This window comes from Wolffia australiana, chromosome 3 (assembly GCF_029677425.1).
Source record: "Wolffia australiana isolate 7733 chromosome 3, ASM2967742v1".
NCBI lineage: Eukaryota > Viridiplantae > Streptophyta > Magnoliopsida > Alismatales > Araceae > Wolffia > Wolffia australiana.
Genome location: NC_135837.1, coordinates 23,826,977 through 23,852,162, shown reverse-complemented (window position 1 = coordinate 23,852,162; position 25,186 = coordinate 23,826,977). Strand labels below are relative to the sequence as shown.

At 39.4% G+C, this 25,186-nt stretch overlaps 1 non-coding gene across 1 annotated transcript; it reads left to right on the top strand.

The window, feature by feature from the left end:
- Positions 1 to 23,882: 23,882 nt before the first annotated feature.
- Positions 23,883 to 23,988, top strand: LOC144701562 (small nucleolar RNA R71). Its single transcript, XR_013581053.1, has one exon. It is a non-coding gene; the product is annotated as a small nucleolar RNA R71 (small nucleolar RNA).
- Positions 23,989 to 25,186: the final 1,198 nt, after the last annotated feature.

The window sequence follows — 25,186 nt, the reverse complement described above, 5'->3', positions numbered from 1 at the left end:
CAGACAATCCAAATGCATGAGTTTTTTTTGTTCCATTAAATCTAGAAAGTGTCATGTTTCAATCGCAATGTGATAGATCCATTCATGCGAAAAATAAGAAGAAGAAATGATGGTGACCACGACAATGCACCAGTACCATATGTGCATCCACCTTCTCATGAGACATTCCGCGCCATGACACGTCACCATTGCCAACTTCAGAACCGTCATATGATATGACACGTTGACACGTCACCAACGTTGATTCATATTAGGGTTTTAAATTTATGGTTATCTTATTTTTCTTTCCTCCGAGGCTTACACATAAGCCAATGTTGTAAGAAATACTTGGTGAATTTCTTTGGAATTGAAGTTTCTTCTTCTAAAAGGAAGTTGCCCTCGTCGTCTCCTGTCCGAGCCGCCGCAACTGCCTCTACCAACTACCGCCGCCATCAAGAGAAGGCCAGTTGTCCTCCTACGCCTGCGCGCACTGCCAGCTGCCCGCGCCTGCCGCACACATGTCCACCCGCGTTGGCTGCATGCACATCCCCCGCGTCCGTCGCAAGCACATCCGCTCATCCAAGCGGCCACCGCACGCAGCCGCCCACCCACACGGCCGTCGCGTGTAGCCGCCCGCCCACACGACCCTTACATTTAGCATTCAAGGCTTCAGATCCTACGTCATGCAACAACGCGCCTCCTTTACCATTTAGGTTTTGGGGCGCTGCCCAAACCCCGCAAGGGGGCGACTCCCCCCTTGACCCCGCCAGTTGACCGCACAGTTGGATCCATGACACCTGTCAAAGCGCACGCCACTTCCCCGCCAACACGTCGAGAATCACCTGCACCACAACAGCGCACTGCTCTAGTGCCGAGGTAAATTCTATCCTCTTTGGTGTCAGTGTTCTTCATCTAGTGTTCCTCGATTGTTTTTTCGCCGCCGTCAGATTAGCTGATTTGGCTTTTGAATCTTCTCACAATTAACTGATTAGGCCTTTGAATCTTCTGGTGATAGACCATTTGATTTATTGAAATTGTTGCTTTGTTTTCCCCACGGTGGTTGTAAGACAGTACTCCCGCCCTCAAACGAGGAAAGGAGCTGCACCATCAGTATTTACACCGGACTTAAGTCTTCGAATTCGATCCTATAAATTGTGGTCTGATTTATCCCACCCTACACCTAATAGCCTTTCCTACCCTATCTCCCCTATCATTCTGCATCAAGAAAGAATACAATTGTGGGTCCTAACTTCTATGACAAAAGTGTGAGTGTATTGAATGAAAACTTTTGCATCAATTTCTCTTATTCTCCTAAACTTTCTATCATCATATAAAATGCAACCAAGCTTGATAGATTTCGAATGTTACCAACCACGTTTAAAAAAATTTCATCTATTGAGTACACCAATTTTTGTCCACAACATACTGCTTCCAAACTTTTATGTCTTTAAAAATGGTAGCACTTGTTGCTGCATATATTCCTAATATTCAGACCATGATTGTTTAGGCCAAACATAGCAAAGGGATAAATAAGGCACTGTTATTGCCGATGTCATAATTATCCCATGATCTCTTTCCCTTTTAGGCATCTTATGTGGCACATTTAAAGATTCCCTTTTTAGATCAAATATGATGATGGGTAAGTGACTTTGATGACCAAAAAAAATTGTCCCCTTTCTTGCAATAAGTGCATTTCAGGTCACAAGAATATTTCAAAATTTGAAATTCTAATAAATAGTTTTTTTTTCTTAACTGGCATCCAATGCTGCAGCGCAAGAGTGGTCGAAATAGGCCACTTTTTATTACTTTTTAATTGATTAATCTCTCTCTATAAGCAATACTTTACTGCCCAAGACAGCGGGCATGACAACATTTGCCGAACTAGAAAGTAAGTTATACATCGGGAATCAATAAAACTTCAAATGGTCATATCTCATGATCTAACTGTCCAATCAAGCACAAATTTGAGAGCAGTTGCATCTTGGAGCCCTTTATCCATCGATATGGTTGAATTATTAAAATGGCATCACGCAGAAGAGAAAAAACACTGATGAATCTTGCCCCAACTAGTCGGCCACAAAGGACATGTATGCTGCTTCTGATGTCAAAACTGCGCGATTCTAAATCCAGCATCTAGTTTCCTTCTTACATCTTGATTTTCCTTCTTGTTTTTTTAAAAAATTCCAAGGTATGGGTGACCTATTCATGCCCAAGGAGGATTTGGAGAGTTGAGAGCATTATTCATATTCAGAATAAGATGTAAGCATTGAGAACTTATCTAATATGTTATTCATAGAGCTATATCAAAGAACAATAAAATTCCAATTTCCACAATTTCTCTTCACTTTATCTCTATTTTCTCTCCCTACAGCAATCTCTATACTTCCTCTCCCTATATTTGGAATTTTATAGTCAAATAATTTAATTTACCTATCTAGCATGTCTCTCCCTAAAGATTCACTAAACAATTCTTTGCTCCTTATACTCAATTTGACTTTCCAATTTTCTTCTATAAATTCTTCAACAAATACATAAAATAAGTAAACCTAACATCATTGATATCTACAAATTTATTTCAGATTTTCAGCAATATTGGATCTCAAATTGAAGTTTCGAAAGTCTTTAACCAAAAATTCAAAAAACTATAAAATTCAGAAAATATTCTGAAAATCATAAACCAAGAATCCTATAAGTAATTACTAATGTTTATCTTCTTCAATCATTTTAATGAAGATATAAAATCAATTTTTCATATACTATAGCCTCTATGTGGATCCACCACTTTCTCATATTATATTTTCTGTATTTTTAAAAGTGAAATATAAATTTATTGAATAAGCTTAATACCCAATGGCACAACTAAATTAACATTTAATGGACACGATTTTAGGTTTATCACCTGCCACACACAACTGCCCATCATTTTCGGAGCCACAAATGTCATCTACCAATAATTGTCCACACGGGTACAGGATTACCAAAAGAAACTAAAATTAACTAGATCCAGGTGATTTAACTTCAACTTTTATCCTCCAACTTTATCCAAAATTCCCAAAAATGTTAGAAAATTGGTACAATTTATGAAAAACTCATTATTTTGGTATATTATTATTTCAATATACTATATTTAAGTCATTTAATTATTTCATTACAGGATTTATGATTATATTATATTTGAGTCATTTAATTATTTTAATTGACTAAACACTCTCAAAAATACAAATTCATGAAACAATCACTAAAATAAAATAAAACTTTGTTTTTAACTCAAAATTCACTGATTTAATACCTGCTCTCTATGGATATCCTTCCTCACTAATGTATTAAGGAAAAATATTTTATGTATTTTTACTTAAATAGTGACATTAAAATGGTGTGTTTTACCCCTTTGTTTTATCAATGTGATTACCAACTATGTTGGTTATTCCCATATGCGCACCATTTTTTCTTCATTGCAAGAATTCCATACAAATGTCTGTGGCCTACATGGACTTCAGCATATTTGCATCCAAACTATTTAACTAAGAGACAGACTTACATCCAACAATCCAAGACCCTGGGATATTTCTTAAGGCTGAACAATGATCGCATATGATGTGGCCCCTTTTCATCTTGAATTGAAGCTTGATGTGCCTCTCTTCATCAAATTGTATGACCCCTGAATACTTGTGTAACCATCTTTGTAGAACTCATCAGACGAGAGCTAATCATGCCTAAGCTCCCATCAGCATTGGTCAGCTGAGTGAAACTTGATTTGATCAAACCGAAGCCAAACAAAGCAGAGTGAATCAAACAATATTTGGTTGAACCAGAACCATTTTATGGACAGGGAGGGAGGGGGGGTGTGTTTTTGACCCAATTGGTTTCAGTCGAGTTCAAGTGGTTGACTAAATTTTATTTAATTAGACCTTCAGATATATGAGTACTGGTGAGAACACGTTTTTATTCCTATCAAGTTAATTTAACCCCATTCATTAGCTCACAATTTGTTCATCCTAGAAATATCATCTAAACAATTGATAACATCAAATTATATCAATAAAATTATGATTTTATACTTCTTTATTAAAACTAATTTTTATATTTCAACTTGCATGATTACCAATTAAGGATAAAATGATAAATTTATGATTTATATTCCAAAGCTCTATTTTAATATCTTTTATTGAGACGAAACCCACTTGACTCAGATTCAAATGGATTTCTCACATCTTCAAATTATGTATTTATATTATTTAAAACATTTGTGACCAGTTTGCCTTCTTTATATTGATTTTTGACTTAAGAAAATAATTAAAAATCCATAAAAATATAAAATCACCTGAAACAAATATTTTCAAATATATTTGAATTGCAATTTACTCTCTCATTACCTGGTCCCTGTGGATCGACCCTAACCCTATTTTTATTTAAGGAAATTTTAATAAATATTGTTCCATAATTCATAGCCTTAAATGACTTGTTAAATCCAAATTTTGGTCTATGAACAGTGTCTCAGATCCAATATAATTAATCCCTTGATTTTCACATGATCTAGGTGACTAAAAAAATTGAAAGATATCATACAATGTGACAACTTATGCATTCTAGGTGTTGATAGTGCTGACATATAAACATGATGATGCATAATTATGGACGGTGAGGATTGAATAAAAGCTTATTTTTTACAATCTTAATGAGAAATTTCTTGTTATTTAGTGTCACCATTTTAATCAATAAATGTGCAATTAATGCACTTTTTTTACCATCCTGATCAATCACCATGGCTGTAGTGGAACTAGGAGAAATCAGGATGGCTTCCATATCACCCTTTGATAGGATAACACTGAATATTGTCACAAAACTATTTATGAGGTGATCTTAGGAGATTTTTTTGGCCATCCATTCGGTTTGACATTGAAACACGAATAGCCAAGATATCATCAACACAACTCATCGATGCAAAATTCTTTGTAGTGGCTCTGTTATAATAGTATCATTTTATTTGAGTTCATAATAATATCATTTCCATGTCTCACATAGCATTAATTAAATCAAAGGGAATCTGATTTTCTTATTCCTTTCTTTTATATTCTCTTTTATATTCAAATAACCAGCTGATCCTATCTTTATTAAAAAATATTTTATTTTGAAAATTACTGAGTATGACTGCACATATGGGCTCTTGCATAGTTTCTCATCCAAGTAACAACTCAATGGCCCAATCTCTGGTTCATCGAGAAATAGAAGTTCACGTGCTGGCACAATTTTGCTTTCTGATGTCTTTATATCACAAAAGTGACAAACCATATCATCTTTGTTTCTACAAATCATATGTGATCAACTCACCGATCCGCCCATTTTTTATCAATATAAGAAAGGAATGAAAAAATAAAAGGTTATGTCATTAGTGAGTTCTCCCTTGAACCGTTAAATTTGACAAAGAAAATGAATCCCATCATGAGTGCACACTTCACAATAAATTTATCCAAACAGATAAATATTTAAGTAATGCCATTAAATACATGATATAACATATCACAATAACTAAGACGGAATAACATACCTAGGATGAGATTTGATACAAAAAAACATATATATGTTGTTGTAGGTAGAGTTCAGAAGACTAATATTCAGACTATAATATGGACTTAGCAAGACAAGAGTGGCGGCTGCCCAAGAGATTCTATGGGAGTAGGAATATCAAAGTAAGATGTGGCTTTGTAAGAGTGAGATTTGGAAATAATGATCAGATTATTTTATACAATGGATTGGTTCATTCTTTTGAATACTCTGGCCCAGAATAATAAAATAGAGACACTTGTTATGAGTGGGCTTGATTTTTAAAACTAATAAAGGCATTAGAGGCTCTATTTTGGTAAGGTACTCTTTAACAAGATGGCTTCACTACCTCTTCTTATTTAATGTAAAAAAAAGGAAAGCCCTGTTCCCTGACAGTGGTGCGCATGGTGTATGAAGTCGTTGTTTTCCAAAAACATGACTTTTTTTCGAGCTAAACAAAGAAATGGCACTAAGCATGAGTTCGGGAAAAAATTAGGCATCACTTTAGGAATGATAAATATGGTTATTTTAAGAACCAAATCAGTGGAGAGTTAAAATATAATTTCATCTAAATTTTCAAAATGGAACCCTAGCATTGCAATGTAGCTTAAAACAAGGTCTGACTTAACAACCAGGAGTAGCAAGATGTGAAGTTCTTACAAGTGGGAGAAAAATAAAGTCAAAAAATGAGCTAGCCAACTTTAATGGGAGAGCATAAACTGTGGAACCAACATTATGATCTAGATAATTTGAATTCATATAAGATAAAGTGCATCGTTTCTTGATTAATGAATGTAGGTTTCAACAAAGGCTCTGTGGTTTTATCTGATGGTTGTCTTCAAATTTTATTAAATGTCTTCATGAAATATTTTGTACAACTAGAAGGGGAAACATATCTTCAAAACCTTCTCGCTCTCTTATCTTTGAAAAGTGGGCTCCAGCCAAACATCACGGCTTTGATAACCGTGCTCAAATAATCAACTTTTCTCATTACGATCAGCTTATTTTGGGAGATCCAAACAGCGTTCAAAATCTGGATTAATGGTATTTTAATCCTTTCATGTCGATACCACTTGGTTGTATTCAGAAAGGTTCCCTTCTGTTTAAGAAAAGAATGTGTAACGATATGAGAATACACAGACTAAGCTTTTACGTTCTTGATAACATACAAAATTAGCTTTTCAATTTCTGTATCAAATCATAGAGATTAATTTATCAAATTGTCCCTTTTTCTTGAATTTTCTAATGAATAATTCACAAAGAATTAATTTTTAAACCATAAATAATATTTCTTGACTAATTAAAACATTAATAAATTTGTATGAATTAAACGCAAGGTTACACGTCATTTTGTGACATTCTATTGATTGATTATGTAATTAATTTAACATTGGATTGGTTTATTAAATGATGCGGGACTGGAAGGAGCATGCAGTGGCAGAGAAAGTAATAATTGGTGACGAGGATGAGAGAGAATACATGGTGTAGAGAATAAATGGATATACAGATTTCTAATGACTACACTAACTGATGGTATAGATATTTGTACAGATTGGAGAATTCCTGCTCGGGTGAATCAAAGTGAAAAAACTCTAATAGGTTGGCTGTGGTATGGAAGAGAGGGAATGAAGTGATCAGACGGCCAGAATTTTTCCATTTTCAATCCTTGATATCTTCATAGCCAACCATCAGATTTACCTAAATGTTTCTAGCTAGGCTCATCTTTTTCTCCTGTTTCCATCCATATGGATAAATAATTAAAATGATGTCAGGATGAGGGGGGAACACTTTGAACATGCACCAACCCTTGTTGGACTGAAAAGACACATCAAGCCTTTCAAGTCAACTTTTTTCGCATTTCTTGGATTTCTCTAGTGAGTTTATTCTTTCATTTTTTATACTCTTTTTCTTTATTACCAGAGCTCCAATAATGGGTGAAATATCCATGCTCTAGGAGAGAGTATTTAAGAGAGCAACACAAAATCTTGCATTTAAAATTCCAAAAAAGTAGGTAATCCTTCCCTCTCTATTTGGATTACATTTTAGACTCCAGATAGTGATAGTTACCTCGCATTGGATGTTTCTGCTGACTTCTCCCTTAGGACCTTTCCTCTTCCCCTAGTAAGGAGCAAGGTCATGGAGGAATAGAGACTCCCCCCATCTTAACCTTCCTTTAGGTCTTGATCATTCAATGAGGATCAAGCCCTAATCACTTATTATGACCCTCATTCATTTCCCAAGGGACCTAAATCTCCAAGAGAAGGTTTTGGTCAGCTTAATTTCTGTCTATCATTTTACAACCCCCCTCCTCACTCTTAACCATCATAAATCATATTTCAAATTTTACATCTCCTCCTAGTAGATCAACTGTTTTCTCACCCCTACACTTTTAGTGGTCTGAAAATGGGAAATATATAAACATCACGCGCTAAGCCTGGAATCTAACAACATGATTAAATTAATGTTTAATAAATAATTATCAGTTCTTCCTTGGGACACACTATAACAAGCATGTGACTCTAATAGAAACAAACAGTAAGCTCTCTGTCGCAGAAGTGCCACCTCACCTTGTTATATCAGCTTCTTTTAGATACTTTCATTGGTGAGCAACAACTGATCATCTTTAAGAACCTTAATCTGGCCCATTATGAGCCTCAAATAGAAGAACTTTTGGGTTTCACGCCTTGGTTCAATCATGGAAAACAAGTTTTTACTTGAATGTGGAAGAGATAAACGATTCAAAATCAATCTATGAAATCATATCACATGTACCTTATGGGGAACTTGTTCCACCCTTGACCTGCTCACTTTGAGATCAATCTGAAGCCATTCATGTGCCCATCCTCCAGAAGTATCAACCCAATCATGTTGCTCTTGGATCTTCACTTCTTCTTTAACTCTCCTTGAAAACTTTGAAGATCTTCTCACCACGAAGATACTCTCCTTGTTGAGGTTTTGAGCCAGTGGAGTGTCAAGCTACACATCATTCTCTAGAAGATACCGAGTAGTGTTTGAACTCTCTTAGGGAACCTTTACCATTATTGGTTACTGTACATATATAATCCATCATCCGCATGACACTCTCGAACGACTTAGGGTATGGTTGATCGTCCAACCTGAATCTGTCATTCAACTAGTATGATGTGTAACGGGGATCATTATAGAATGCCTTCTCCAATATCATCACTACCCTGGCCAGAGATTTCCTGCACTGTCTTCCTTGAGTCAATCTCCTCTTATACTGAGGGCAGATGATCATGTCTTGACCACTCAATCACCTCTGTGAGCTTCTTACTACATCCGACCTAAGACTTGTATGAATCCCATGATTAGAGGCATGATAGTCGTAGTAAAAAAATGTAGTTGTCCATCCACGAGATGTCCTTGGTGCCTCAAGTCAATGGATCACTTATACAACTGTCTCAAGTCAATGAATCAACCTGAGCAATTTTTAGGTATAATACCATTCAGGGATTCCTCAGATCAATTCAGTGAACTCTTTCTCCAAGTGGCAGCCACTGTCTGTCTTTAGTGTTGCCACACTAATAGCTATAGGATCAGATATACTTATCGTATAAGTCGGATCAGTCAATGTTATTCAATCCGGATTAATTTGATGTCCACCTCAACTATCCATTGCATAAGAATATTTAGAATACATGTCTAAAGATTATTGATCACTTTATTATAATATCATCATAATTCACTATGACATTGCACATATTCGTGGAATTCATTACAAATATCATTGAAATAATAATGACCTATTGATTTATTCAATGAACTTAAATAAAAAACATGGTGGTGCAATTTGGCTTGACGGCCGCATAATATCCATCAAGAACCCCCTAAACTAAGAGTCTGAAAGATTCAGGCCTTATTTTCATGTCCCATGCCCATCTTCATTTACTTCTATTAGGGAGCACAATTGCAAGCTTCTTTTTCTGGTGTGGATGCTGCTTTTTCCCCCTCAAGAAATGTTTATTTATATGCTTTCATAAACATAATACATTGCGACATGCAAAGGAAAATATATTCAGATTTTGAAATTCATGCATTGCTTCTGCAAGGGCTAGAAAAGCTTTTCATTTATTAGATCAAAAGAAAGTGACGCCCAATTTCATGGCATGACAGATGAAGAAATTTGTATACATTTTTCATAATGTGACGTAATCAAGAGAAAGGGGAAGATGAAGATCAAGTATTTTAAAATATGTTGGAAAATGGTTTTGAAGTCAATAGAGACAAGGATTCATGCTACAGAATCACTAAAACCTTAGATGAAGGATACGCAGTCAATTGAGATAAATCTTCAGATTCATAAATGAATTTATGAGCCAAAGGAACATAATGAATAATGTTATGAAGTCAATTTGAATGAAGATGAACGATGAATGTTCAAAGTTCTATTATCAATCTGTGTTTTTAAGTTTAGGGTATTAACAAACCAATAAAAAGCAATGAAATATCAAATTTGTTCATGACGTAAAAAAATTCAAATTGAGACAGTTTTTTATTTTGGAAGGTAAGATTTGTTACGTTATGTTTGCATAATTATTGTAAGAAAGAAATACTTAGAAGCTTCTTTGGAATTACCATCACAGGCAACAGGTTCCAGATTTTTATCTCTTTGGATCTACGGGTTAAATCAAGTGGTAAATAATTTTTCAGTCTATATGAAAAACATGTATATTTTTTGCTTGCATTTTATGGGATTAAATGATCATAAGTAGTTCTCAGGAGGGAGAGTTACGTTGGTTACCTGTTTCAAAATTTATATTACTGACTCAAAGATCCTCTCAAGATTCAGACCATTTAAGATGATATAACAACATTCTTCCTCCTGAAGTTGGAGCCTCACATTCACATACTTCTCAATCTAGAGGGAGAAAAATCACTTTGTTTACATTCTAGGATTCTGATATGAACAATAAGAAGTTCACTTATTATCATAAATTTTTGATTCATTCTTTTAACACTGCATAAAAGTTGATATGGTGTAGGGGAATAATAACAATGAGGTATATTTTAGCTTACCTAAACTAGAAATTAAGTTTATTTGTTTCATACATAATTTAGCATTTGATTATTCTTGTTTTTTATTTGTCATTTTTCTCATTGACTTATTTTTGTCCCACTCCTAAAGTTACTTCTGATCATGAATTTACACCTTCCTTCTACTATTGAAGCTGCATCTTTTACTCCATTGCTTCTTTGATAGGCTGCCCCTCATAAACTTATTTCTTATCATTCAATGAGAATCTTGTATTTCATTGAAATGGGGAGATATCTATCTTCCTTATGCAAAGTAAAAGCTATTTATTGAAAATACTAAAATAAATGTACCAATAAGCAAATGCGCTATCTTAAGAATATACATATATTGATTAGAAAGATCAGAAAAATGTATGGTATTCCTCGATGCAAACAAGCCAATCACATCCCCATGTTTATAGTGAGTTCCATGAGTATGTGCTATGATCTAGTGAATTATGATGATATCACAATACAACAATTAGTATTCTTTAAACACATATCCTGACTATTCTATTTTGATGGATGGATGACAGAACCATTGAACTATCTGAATAAAATATTACTATTTAATCTAATGATAACATGCAATTTATATATCTTTATGTATGACAATTCATGTATTTCTTGGGCTAAATTGATAAGTTATATCGCATATTATCATTTTATTATCTAAATTTTCATAAAAATATAAAAATAATTATTTTTAGTATAGTTTAATCTTTAAAGTTATTCTAATGGAAAATAGAATTTTAAACGATAAAATTTGGTGAACATATCATGTCAAAAGGATGAATAAATCAAAAGATATTTAAATTTGAAATTTTGGAATTTTATGGAATTTATTGAATAGTTTCTTAGGTTAAATTCGCAAAAAGGAGGCCTATTAACCACCTAGCAGACATGGCAGGTGTGCACCTGCATGGTGTGCCATGTCAACGCCCAAAGGGGACAAGTGGTGCAGACGGGCCACGTGTGGGCGCACACATATACATGTATTAGAGGAGCAATGGGCGCAAATGAAGAGCTTTAATGATATCTTACGCCTTATTATTTACAACCAAGATTATTTTAAAATTCTTTAATATGGGATTAACCTGGCTATCTGTTTAAGAGGTAAGCTTACCTCCTCTTCTTTTGTCTTTTTTTGCACCTCAGATCGGACGTTCCACAAGCGATCCGGCTATAAAGCAACCAGATCCAACAGTCATAAAGGAACCCGACTTTAAATAAGATATCCAGTGGTCCAAGGGTCCATCGATCGAACGGCCTACGGCTAATCTGATTATTATGGACTCAGATCTGACGTCCAGGACGGAACCCCAATTTAAAGAAGAGATCTAGTAGTCCAAGGGTGCATCGATCGGATGGTCTATGGCTAATCTGATTATTATGGACTCAGCTCTGACGGCCAAGAAGGAACCCCACTTTAAACAAGAGATCTAGTGGTCGAGGGATGCATCGATCGGACGATCTACTGCTAATCTGATTATTAGGGACTCAGATCTGACGGCCAGGAAGGAACCCCACTTCAAAGAAGAGATCCAGTGGTCCAGGGGTGCATCGATCGGACAATCTACTGCTAATCTGATTATTATGGACTCAGATCTGACGGCCAGGAAGGAACCCCACTTTAAAGATGAGATCCACTGGTCCAGGATGCATCAATTGGACAGTCTACGTCTAATCCAATTATTATGGACCTAGTTTTGACGGCCAGGAAGTGGTATACTTACAAGAAACCATATTGGAAAGCTGTGAACCAAGGGACTGGAATCTAGTGGGAAGAGGCTTCCTTGAGGGATTCCTAGCGGTTGATGCGGTTGGGCGATCTGGAGGAGTGGTGATAGCATGGAATGAAAGACGGTTTCAAAAGTGGCCACGTGGAAGGGGCAAATTACTGTAGCAGTGAAGTTAAAGCGCTTGCAAGACAATTTCGAGCTGGTTATAGCCTCGGTATATGGTCCAGTAAATGTCCAACGGCGAATTGAACTATGGAGGGAGCTCACCGACCTTGCAAACACATTCCAGGGGTGCTCTGTGTTGTTTGGTGAAGACTTTAGTGTGACACTAGAAGCAAGAGATCAGCCAAATGAAGCTGGAGGAAGAGACACCGATTCGGAAGCCTTTTGGGCCTTCATTTTGGAGTCATCACTTCAAGAAATGGGGCCCACAGACTGCATTTATACATGGCGAAGCACATCAGGCCAAAACCGGATGTCGCGCTTGAGCAGATATTTATGCTCAGTTGAGCTCATGGAAAGATTCCCACTGGCAGACGTGCGGTCACTTCCTCGCCCGATTTCGGACCACACACCCATTGTATGGACTGCAAATGTGTTGATCAAGAGGCTGACATACTTCAAGGAAGACAAATCATGGCTCCAGGAGGCTGGTTTCAAACATGAGGTGACGAAAAAGTGGAGGTCACAACCAAAACTCAGATCAATGACGGAAATGTTAACCACAAAATCCACGGGCTGCGACATCATCTTGTGGAGTTCCGAAAGCTCATACATATGCAAATAAAGAAGACCAGAAATGAGGCTTTGATCAGAATCAAGCGACTAGATGACTTAGAGGATACACGGTGCCTAGAAGCAGAGGAAGCTCTTGATAAAAGGAAATGGAGAGGGGTGGTAGCCGTGGAAGATAATAAACGAGAGACAAATTAGAGATGAAGGTCCAGACAGTTGTGGCTACATGCTGGAGATGCTAACACAAGATTTTTTCATCTAGTTGCAAATGGGAGGCGTAGGTTCCAACTATATTGGGAAACTAACAGTGGGAGGCCAAGTCCACGACAGGCCACAGGCAGTGGGTCGTGTAGTTGCGGATTATTTTTGCAAGCTCTATAAGAAAGATAGATGCAACCAATGGATGTGGTGTGGAAAGGGAGCTCAGACTTTAGCACACACACACCAAGCTGAGTTGATTCGGCTTTTTGCAGAAGAAGAAGTCAAGGAGGCTATTTTAGGCCTCAAAAGTGAAGGCCCTGACGGCCTGCCAGTTTTCTTTTACAAAGAGTTCTGGGAGCTGGTGAAATCTGATGTGATGCCGGACGTCGTCTCAACGGCGTCCGACCGTCACTGAGGGTAGGAACTCGGTGTCGTATCATTAACTAATCGATTTACGTCCACGACGTCAACCGATGGATATGCGGGTCGAGGGCGCGCACGCCGTCGAATGGGGTAACTCCCACTGGAATGCTCACACGCGTCGGGGCGTCCCGACTCGTACCGGACAGGTAAGACGCTCATCTTTGTTTCGTCGTACTCTCAATCTGTCTCACTCGCCTATCTAACCCGAGCGCGGTGGAGGCAATACGAAAGAATACTGAAGGAAATAAATGACGTAAAGGGGCGAGTGAAGCAGAGTACCTTCGTCACGCTGGCGACGGGATCTTCGTACCAACTGGTTCCGGAGGAGGGAGTTGTCGGGGCGCCGGAGGTTGACTAGTGCGAGGGGCGGCGTCGGTGTGAACGGAACGGGAACCCCAGGCCGCGCGGATCACGGACGGCGGGCACGCCGCGAGGACGGTGGCACACGCCAGGCGATAAGGCACCGGTGAGCACGGCCAGCGGCGCTGCAGACGGGCGACGATGCACCGGCGCGCTGCTGCTGTTGCCACGCCGCTGGTGTCGACAGCACACCAGCAGGCACAGCTGGCGAAGCTGCTAGGACCGCGGCGGCGCCGGCGGCGGCCCAGCGCGAGCGGCACACGCGCAGCGGACGCGGTGTAACGTAGCAGCCACGACGAGGCGAGATCCCGATCCTGCAAGGCGTGGCAGGCACCACTTGCAGGGCTCGGGAGCGGCCCGAGGCTGTAGCAGGCGCCACGGAGTGTGGCGATCGGGAAACGCACGCGCGGCTCGGGTTGGGAAGCAGCGGCGATGGTCCAGGTGCCGGGACGGCAGGCGGCGGCCTCGGCGTTGAGCGCAGGCAACGATCCGGGCGAGAGAGGGCGGCTGCACGACGGCCTGGGCGCAAGGTGTTTGCGGCGCGGGCGGACTCCGGTGGCCGGAAATAGCAGGGCGATGACGGGATGGCGAGGTCCGGCGGTAGGAGGGCGGCGCGACTGGTCGGCAGCGCGGTGCGACGGCGGCTGCGCGGTGCGGCGACCGCGCGGCTCGACAGCGGCGCGGCGGCAGCGACAGCGGCTGGCGCGCGTCAGCGCGGCGGCGGCGCGCGGCGCGCGCTGGCGCAGCGCGGCGCGGCGCAGCGGCGGCGCAGCGGCGGCCCTAGCGGCGCGGCGCGGAGGGCGGCTGCGCGGCGCGGCGTCGGCGCTGCTCGAGCCGCGGCGCGGCGCGACGGCGGCCTTGGCTGCGCGGGCACGGAAGGCAGCCGCGCGGCTGAGGCGGCGCGGCTGTTCGGCGGCGACGGTCTCCTTCCCTTCTCCTTCTCTTCCCTTTCTCTTCTTCCTCTCTTCTTCTTCTTCTTTCTCCTCTTCTTCTTCTTTCTTCTCTTCTTCTCCACGACCTGACCCTTCTTTCTCAAAGAGCAATTCTTCAAAAATTATGTCAAGGTAAGGGAAGCGCCCACCTCTTCCCCTTATATATGGGTGAGATGGCCCTTCCTTAGTCCAATAACACAAAAGAAAAGGAGAGAAAATAAGCAAGAAAATAGGAAACGGGCTTGTGAGGCCCAACATAAAAGGAAAAGGGGGAAAAGGGTTCCGCCTATGGGCCCTTCCCCCGCTACACGACAATACGAATAAAGGGAAAAACTATAAGATAAAGTAACCGACTGTAACGGTGTGCTCCGGTGGTCGGCGTCCGCGTCATGCCGAGTAACGGAATGCGGGATCCCGTGTTGCTGCGGTGGCTCGTCGTGGTGGCTGGACTCGTCTCGGTGGCGAGCTGGGTAGTGCCGGCTCCTCGGGTGCTGAGTCGGGGAAGTCCTGCTGCTCCTCTTCTGCTGGCTCGATGACGACCGGTGGTGACGCGCCATCATGATGTGATGGCCATGCTAGACAAGTTTCGACAAGGGTCAGGTAATATCGAAAAATTAAACAAGGCATATGTGTTCCTACTGCCAAAGCAGATTGGTGCGGAAAGAATTGAGGACTTCAGGTGATAAGCCGAAAATAGGGGTGAAAATTACGCAAATTTTTAGCCCTTGTCGTTGTGAATTTTTGGCTTATGCAATAAAATTGATAAAACTCTACTTAATATGTATAGTGATAAGTATGAGTGTCGTCCAAGGGAGGCAAGTAGGAATTTCAATTTGATTTAATTTTTGGTGTTTTAGATCCTAATTAGAGTGAATTTGATCTTCAATGAGGATAAAGTCACCCTAATTAGGTGAGAATTTAGAGAGGGGGGTAGGAGAGATGGGAAGATTAGAAGAATTAAGAGCTCTAAATTTCCTTCTTTGATCCTAATTAAAGGATCCAAGAAATCATTTAGAGAGGTTGAAAGAGGGTTCTTAAAATGAGTTGGGTTGATTTTTCAGATTGATAATTCAGAACTAAAATGGGGTAAATTGAGACTTCTAAAAATTAAAACTAAATTTTTTTATAATTTTCTTTTGTAATGCAATTCAATGCCCAGGTAAAATTCCTCAATTTCTCCTCTCAATCCTAATCAGGGCTTGTACATGCCGCTCAAGCCAAGCGATTTAGAAGTTCAGACTAGAATGGAGATGAAGAAACAAACAACTTAACCTATTTCATTCAAAATGCACAAAACTTTGAATACAATGAAAGAAAAAAATACCAAAACTGTTGATCCAGGCTGGGACTCCTCTCTGTCTTGCAGCTGTGATGAAGCACCCTCCAGAATGAGCTCCTCTCGAAATTCAGCTTTTATACTTAGGTTATAGGGTAAAAATCACCATTTTACCCCATTTAGTACTTAATATTTATCTATCAATGTAGGCTAGATCTGAATGATCTAACCGCACAGATAGAAAGAGGGGATCAAGACGAACAAATCCATAAAAATCATCTCAATCGGACTTCAGGATCAAAAGTTATTAATAAATCAATTTTAAACCAATTTAATCCATTAGATTTAAAATTGATTTATTTATTAGTTTCGCTTTTAAACACGCAATGACGTGTCGCTTCTCATTGGCTGGCGATTTTGAATCCTCCTTTTGCAGAAAAGTCCTTAAAAGCCTGGAATTGCTTTTGGACGCCGCCCAAAAGTAATTACGTATATGCACTGGCGCACTCTCTCTCCTCCGATTTCTCCTAAAACATTAAAAATATATATTAAAAATTGTAATAAAACCCTGAATGATTTTAAATAGGATCTTTACGCCTGCCGTGGCGACGAGAGTTGTTTTCAGGGTCTTTTGCAACTAAACGTTGCAAAAAGGCCCCGAAAAGTCTAGAAATTGCATAAATACATTTTTTTCTCCTGTAAATATGCCCTTTTTTCATAGAATAAATGCATTTCTTCTTGTAATTAATCCCAGAAAATTCCTAAAAATTCGTAAAAAATTCTAGAAAATTCTAGAAAATTCCCTGATTAATTCCCATGTTGATAAATGTCAAAATAAACTTTTTAATGTGCCATTTTCATCCAAAAATAATTATTTCGAGCTTCAATAAATCCTTAAAAATTCATATAATTAACAGAAAATTAGGGAAAAATCAGAAATTACTTGGAAGCATTATTTTTGTGTAAATATATGATAACAACCCAAATTTAAGCCTTTTAAATGCATAAATCATGCTAATAACATGAAATAAAGACCGAAATTAGGGTGTTATCATATACCCCCCTACTTAGACATTGCTAGTCCCTTAGCAACATCTAAGTACTTCGCTGAATTATCATCTTTTTCATCCTGTAAGTCAGACAACAAGTGTGGGAAGTGTTAAGTGTATCAATCACAAGCCAAACTAAAACACTAAATGACATTTTGAGCTCCGACCTTTTCAGGAATGTGGGGTTTCTTTCTCCTTGGCTTGGATGCCTAAGTGGATGAGAAGGGAGTGTACTTGTTTCTAGGTATAACGCTATACTCCTCAGGTAAACTCTCTCCACTCATGTGCAGCTGGTCTCACATCTCTAGCGAGCAAGATCACTCTCTCCCGGGGTGACGGCCACCTAGTACTTGCCTCTCCATTAGCCTTTTCTCTTTCCTAAGAATAGAAGAAGCCATTTCCTCCTCCTGTTGAGCACAGAATATTGAACACAATGAGAAGAGTATATGATAGAGTTGTGATGGGGGAGAATGAGACTTTGTGAAAGAATTAGGATGAGCATGAACAATGAGAGATTTATGGTCCAACGGGTGTTGTGCTACCTTGGATAACCTACTCCCAAGATTTTTAGAGGAAGTGAGGGAGATAGAAGAGATGAGACCAATGTGATGATATAGAGAATAAAGACCATCTTGCCCTGAATTGAAAGTCAAAACCAGAAATGGTGCAAGTCAAACCCTCCTTTCTCTTTGTCTTCTTCTCATTCCTCTTGTCTTTTTTTTTCTTTCTTTCTTTTCGAACTCTTTTTTATATTATTTTTTATTTTTTGTATATCAAAAAAGAGGATAACAACAAATGAAACACTTTCCATGACTTGAATGGTTTTTTAAATATTTTATCACAACCAGCATGAGTGTCATAACAATCACATTGGTCTATGGAGAAGAGATAGAAGAACGAGATTTAGATGATGCAGAGCGAATTATTGACAGAAAAGATACAAAGAGGCAGTATCGTAGTGATACCGTGGAAAGTGAGATAGACGATTTGGGAGATAAGCATATCCTCGGTAGCGGAAGCAATGTGGTGGAGTCAAGTTGTGATGGATATGGCGTGAAGCGTGTGGAACAATAAGGTGAATGAAGTGGTGGATTCCGTGCATAGGACTCGGAGAATGGCTGCTCACTATTTTGGAATGAAAGTAGGCTAATGGGGAGACGAAATGCATAAGTGGGATCGGCTATTAGAGTTGATGGAATGGGGGCTCTCAGTTCACTCACACTCCCTTTGAAGCATAGAGCTTCTACCCTTGACTTTCCATCATCTAATCACCTACTAGACACCCTCCCCAATTTGAAATTGAATCCACATCGCCAAAATCACTTGTGTTGCACCTCAACATGTTCTTGATCCGCTCTAGGAGCCTAACTTCTCCACACTTGTTCCCAAACCATTGGATGAAAGAAAATTAATTCATGACTGTGCATGCTAAAGATTGTTAAAAAAAAAACAGGTTCAATTCATGTAGAATTCTGTAAAATGAAATGCATGAACCATAGTTTGCCACCTAAAAATGAACTATCTCCCCCCCATTAAAACCTGCATTGTCCTCAATGCAAAGCTACTAAAATCATGAAGAATAAAATTGAGGTTAGAGGGGCAAACAGTGATATGGAGGATATGGGGCCCTTTAGCATTGTGAACAAGAGATCCTGGCGATAACTCGGATTTGCTGAATTACATACTCCCACAACCTGGTCAAAGTTACCACAAGAGATGCAACAAAAGTGAGGAGCTATAATAGTAAAAGAAAATAATGCAAAGAAAAAATGAATCCTAAAACGTAATGAAAAGAAAATAAATCTTATTGATGCTCTTAAGTAGAGGGTGATGTCGCCGCTTCTAAAGAAATGTCTTCATTAGGGGGGTGCGGCTCGTGTTCAAGGAAGGGTTTCAAACGCTGCCCATTGACCTTGAATTCAGCTCCATGTGTTGGATCTCGAACGAGAACAGACCCATTGTCGAAATGTTGACATACTACATAAGGTCCATCCCATCTTGATTTAAGCTTTCCTGGAAACAGTTTAAGTCGAGAATTATATAACCATACTTTTTGGCCATGGGCAAAAACCTTCCTGTGTATGTGTTGATCATGGAATGCTTTCATCTTGGCTTTGTAGATGCGTGAATTTTCGTATGCTTCGTTACGCAACTCCTCCAACTCATGCAGCTGCAATAAGCGATGGTCACCTGCATCATCTAACGATACGTTAAGTTTCTTGATAGCCCATAAAGCACGATGTTCGATTTCTAAAGGGAGATGACAAGCTTTTCCAAACACCAACCTGAATGGCGACATTCCTAACGGGGTTTTATATGCCGTCCGATATGCCCATAACGCATCCAGCAATTTGCTCGACCAATCCTTTCCATTAGGGTTAATAATTTTCTTCAAGATTTTTTTATTTCTCTATTGAGACTTCCACTTGGCCATTGGCTTGAGGATGATACGGAGTGGTAAGCCGATGATGAACTCCATATCGTTTTAACAACTCTTTAAAGACTTTGTTATTGAAATGAGTTCCACCATCGCTAATAATGGCTCGTGGGCATCCAAACCGAGAGAAAATATTATCCTTGACAAATTTAACAACTTCTTTATGATCATTTTTTCGTGTTGGTATGGCTTCTACCCACTTAGAGACATAATCTACACCTACCAAAATATATTCATAGCCCAAAGAAGGAGGAAAGGGTCCCATGAAATCAATGCCCCAAAGATCAAACAACTCAACTTCAAGGATAGGGTTTAAAGGCATAGCGGCATTGCGACTTACATTGACCACCGCTTGACATCGAATGCATCTCTTGCAGAATTCATATGCATCCCGATGAAGATGAGGCCAATAAAATCCACATTGTAGGACCTTATGTGCCGTTATCTTGGAGGCGTAGTGTCCTCCGATAAGGACGAGTGACATGATTCCAAGACTCTCCATTGTTCATCCTCGGGTATACATCTCCTAAAAATTTGATCGACGCCTAATCTAAATAATTCAGGCTCATCCCAATAGTAATACTTGATATCCTTAAAAAACTTTTTTCTATCATCATAATCCCAACCTTGAGGCAATTGCCCGATTACTAAGTAGTTTACTATATGAGCATACCAAGGCAATTTCCGTGTAGAAATTTCTAAAACATGCTCATAGGAAAAGAATCTGTGATGGGAGTTAGGGCTGGCAATGATAGGGGAGAGGTGATCAGCCGCACCATTATCCACTCCCCGCCTGTCTTTAATTTCAATATCGAATTCTTGCATAAGTAGGATCCATCTCATTAATCTAGGTTTTGTCTCTTTCTTACTTAACAAATGTCTAAGTGCAGCATGATCTGAAAAGATTATAATCTTACTCCTATTAGGTAAGATCGAAATTTATCCAAAGCAAAGACGATTGCAAGTAATTCCTTCTCTGTGGTAGAGTAATTTACCTGAGCGGCGTTGAGAGTCTTACTTGCATAATAAATAGCTGTCGGTTTCTTGTCTTTGCGTTGTCCCAACACAGCTCCCACTGCATAATCTGAAGCATCACAAAAAATCTCAAAGGGTTCACTCCAATTTGGAGCTTGTAAGATTGGAGCAGAATTAATGCTTCTTTAATCAAATTAAAAGCCAAATTGCATTCATCATTCAAAATAAGTTCTCTGTCTTTAGATAGAAGCAAAGTGAGAGGTTTAGCCACTTTGGCAAAATCTTTAATAAAACGACGATAAAAGCCAGCATGGCCCAAAAAACCCCTAAGTTGCTTTAGGGTCGATGGAAGTGGAAGCTCCTTGATGATCTCGATCTTTGCCTTGTCCACAGCCAGCCCCTCCTTGCTGATATGATGACCTAAGACGATCCCCCTGTCCACCATAAAATGGGATTTCTCCCAACTGAGCACTAACTTGTTTTCTTCGCAAATCTGTAACACTTTATCCAAGTTAGACAAACAAGACCCAAAAGATTCACCAAACACGGAAAAGTCATCCATGAAAACTTCAAGACATGTACCAATTAAATCAAAAAACATTGCACTCATACACCTTTGAAAGGTTGCTGGTGCATTACAAAGTCCAAATGGCATTTTTCTAAAAGCAAATGTTCCTAAAGGACATGTGAACGTAGTTTTATCTTGGTCACTTTCATGAATGCTAATTTGATTATATCCTGAGTACCCATCCAAGAAACAATAAAAACTCTGTCCAGCTAATTTTTCAAGTATTTGATCAATGAAAGGTAGGGGATAATGGTCTTTTTGTTGCTAGATTTAACTTTCGTAATCTATGCATACTCGCCAACTCGCTGCTACCCTCGTCTGGATCTCTTCTCCATCCTGATTCTTTTGGACAGTAATCCCTGTTTTTTAGGTACCACATGAATTGGACTCACCCACTTACTATCTGAAATTGGGTAAATGAATCCTGCTTTCAGCCATTTGGTAATCTCCTTCGACACCACATCGTAAAGATAAGGATTTAATCTACGTTGATGCTGAACTGATGGTTTGGATCCTTCCTCGATAAAAATTATATGCTGACAGATATCAGGACTAATTCCCTTGATGTCGTCTATGGTCCATCCAATAGCGCTCTTATGCTGTCGTAAGACATCTAATAGGTTAACTTCCTGCTCTAAAGTGAGGTTGAAGAGATAATTACTGGATATGTCTTTCTTGGACCTAAAAACATATTTAAGGTGAGAAGGAAGAGGTTTCAATTCTAATTCTTCAGTGGGCGAGATCTGTAGTTATTCATGTTTTCACCCTTCATTTCACCATGGTCGTCCTTCTCCCCTCATAGGCACTCTCATTCACCGCCATCACCTCATAGATTACTTTCCCTATAACATGGCATTCATCATTTTCATCATCTAGGGAACATGTATAAATGTCTTCCTGGCTACTATTGGGATACTTCATCAATTGAGAGATTGGTAACTCAACCTCTTCTTTTCCCATGCGCAATTTAATTTTTCCTGCATTCCAATCTGTGTTCACTCTATGTAGCTAGGAATGGCCGTCCTAAAATAATCGGTGCATGACTAATTTTTCCTGAAATTTTTACATCCACTACTATAAAATCGACAGGAAATGAACACTTTTCTACTTTCATCACCACATCCACCAACTGTCCACACGGTCTTCTAATTGATCCGTCCGCTAACTGCAATTCTAAATTTACAGGTTGTAATTCACCAAATTTAAAAGTCTCAAGTAGGGCCTTAGGCATGATATTCACACTTGCTCCTGAATCAAGTAAAGCTTTGGTGAATACTTCCCGCTAATTTCGTGATTTGATCACTGGTGCTCCCGGATCCTTGCGCTTTTGAGGTAATTCATGCAGAAAAATTGAACTAATATTCTCAGAAAGTTGAATCCTCTTTGCTTCCTAGGAGGTGTACACAGGTTTTTCACAAATTTGGAATAATCAGGGATGTACTGGATCGCATCTAAAACAGGAATTTCGACCGTAGCCTCTTTCAAATACTCAAGAAGTGGGTTGTCTTTCGATTTTTCTTTCTTCGCTTGTAAGGCACTAGGAAAGGGATAGGTGGGCAATATGTTTTGGGGGGTTCCTTTTCCAGATTTTCCTCTACCCTTCATCCTCATCCTTTTCTACTTCCTCTAACTTATCCTCCACTTCATTTCGCTCTATAGCTGCAAATGGATTAGCCAACTCTTTCCCACTCCTAAGTTTTGATATAGCACTCAGCTCTCCTATTTCTTGTTGTTCAGTCAATGCATGCATGTCATGAATATGCTCATTAACTACACTACACATGTCATCAACATAAAGTAAATTGCTAGGATTAATACAGGCCTGAGTAGGAGTTTACCTGATTTGGCGCCCATCTTCATAGGGTCTTCACACGCACCTTGCGGTGCTCCCCGCATGCAAATTGTTGACCGCTGTGAAGGCAGATCTCCGCTTGAGCTTCTCCATCTCCCTCCGATGCCTCTCCTCCATTTCTTCAAAAGCTTGAGCATCCTCTTCTTGTCTTCTTGCAGCTCCTCGATGACCTTGGTGAGAGTCACATTAGTGGGATCTGAAAAATTTCGGTAAGGTTGATAATGTTGTTGGTGTTGGGGATTGTTCGCCTGGATTGGAACTGTTGTTGGGGTGGTCGGTTGTTGTTGTTCCATCCCTGTCCTCCTAAGTTTCCTCTAGTTCCCCATTGGACATTGCTCCCTTCTTGCCTGCCTATAGCATTCACTTCTGATATCATAGGGCATTCTTCTCCGGTGTGGCTATCACTTGAGCACATTTCACATCGATTTATTTGGTTGGGTGCTCTTCCGCTATTCTGACCTTGCCATAGTGAGATTATTTTTCATTCATCTTTTCCATGGCTTTTCCCATCATTACACCTATCTGTTTTTCAATTCTATCCATAGTAATCTGGGGTTCAACCCCTCTAACATCCAACAGTCCACCTTTCCGAGGGGTAACCTTAACATGATCGGAGGCATCTTGGTGATAGGCTAAATTATCGGACATTTTTTGTAGTAGTGCCATAGCTTCATCTTCATACATGTCAGCTATTGCTCCTCCACTCGAGATATCAACTCTGCCTTTCTCCACATCATTTAAGCCTTCATAGAAAATTTGCACTAACTCCCATTTTTGAATGCCATGGTGGGGGCACTTCCTAATGAGCCCCATCAATCTCTCCCATGCTTCGCTAAATGTATCATTTCCCTGCTGAAATTTTCTAATTTCTCTTCTGAAAGAATTTGTCCTAGCCACTGTATAATATCTTTTTAAGAAGCTCTTCTCCATATCATTCCATGATTCAAAATTTGTTCCCAATGTTCTAAACCAATCCTTGGCTCTATCCTTAAGGGCATGAGGGAATAGTTTCATTCTCACAACTTCCTTTGAAATTCTGGGGTAAGTGCAACTATCACATGCTTCGTAAAATTTTTCTAAGAAGTCATAGGGCTCTTCGTTTGCCTTCCCCAAAAAGGACGGTAATAGCTGAAATTGGTGTGGATCGATTCTAAACATCACATCTTCTCCAATCGGGGCAGATATCCTGGTTAAGATGGGGGTTTCTGCTGGTGTGGAATACTCTCTAATCCTCCTCCGTCCATCGTTAAGTACCTCAGGGTTTCCTGTTCCATTACCTATTGGGTCCATTGGTACGGGTCTAATCAATATCTCCTCTACAAATGTGGGTTCGGTGAAAGACGACTCGGGTGTGGTGGAATCTACTACAGGGGGATTTCTGTCACTGCTCCCTGATTCAAATCCAGACCGAAGCTTCATACAAAACCACTAATTCAAACACAACACTCGTTAGTCGTTTAAAACCAAATACTGTCTTAAATAAAAATCAATAATAAGGAGACGTAACAAACTCGTGAGCAACAATTCACCACTGTGTTTACAAATAAAAATATGTTGAATTCCTAAGTGTTGCCTCCCCGGCAACGGCGCCAATTGATAAGCCGAAAATAGGGGTGAAAATTACGCAAATTTTTAGCCCTTGTCGTTGTGAATTTTTGGCTTATGCAATAAAATTGATAAAACTCTACTTAATATGTATAGTGATAAGTATGAGTGCCGTCCAAGGGAGGCAAGTAGGAATTTCAATTTGATTTAATTTTTGGTGTTTTAGATCCTAATTAGAGTGAATTTGATCTTCAATGAGGATCAAGTCACCCTAATTAGGTGAGAATTTAGAGAGGGGGGTAGGAGAGATGGGAAGATTAGAAGAATTAAGAGCTCTAAATTTCCTTCTTTGATCCTAATTAAAGGATCCAAGAAATCATTTAGAGAGGTTGAAAGAGGGTTCTTAAAATGAGTTGGGTTGATTTTTCAGATTGATAATTCAGAACTAAAATGGGGTAAATTGAGACTTCTAAAAATTAAAACGAAATTTTTTATAATTTTCTTTGTAATGCAATTCAATGCCCAGGTAAAATTCCT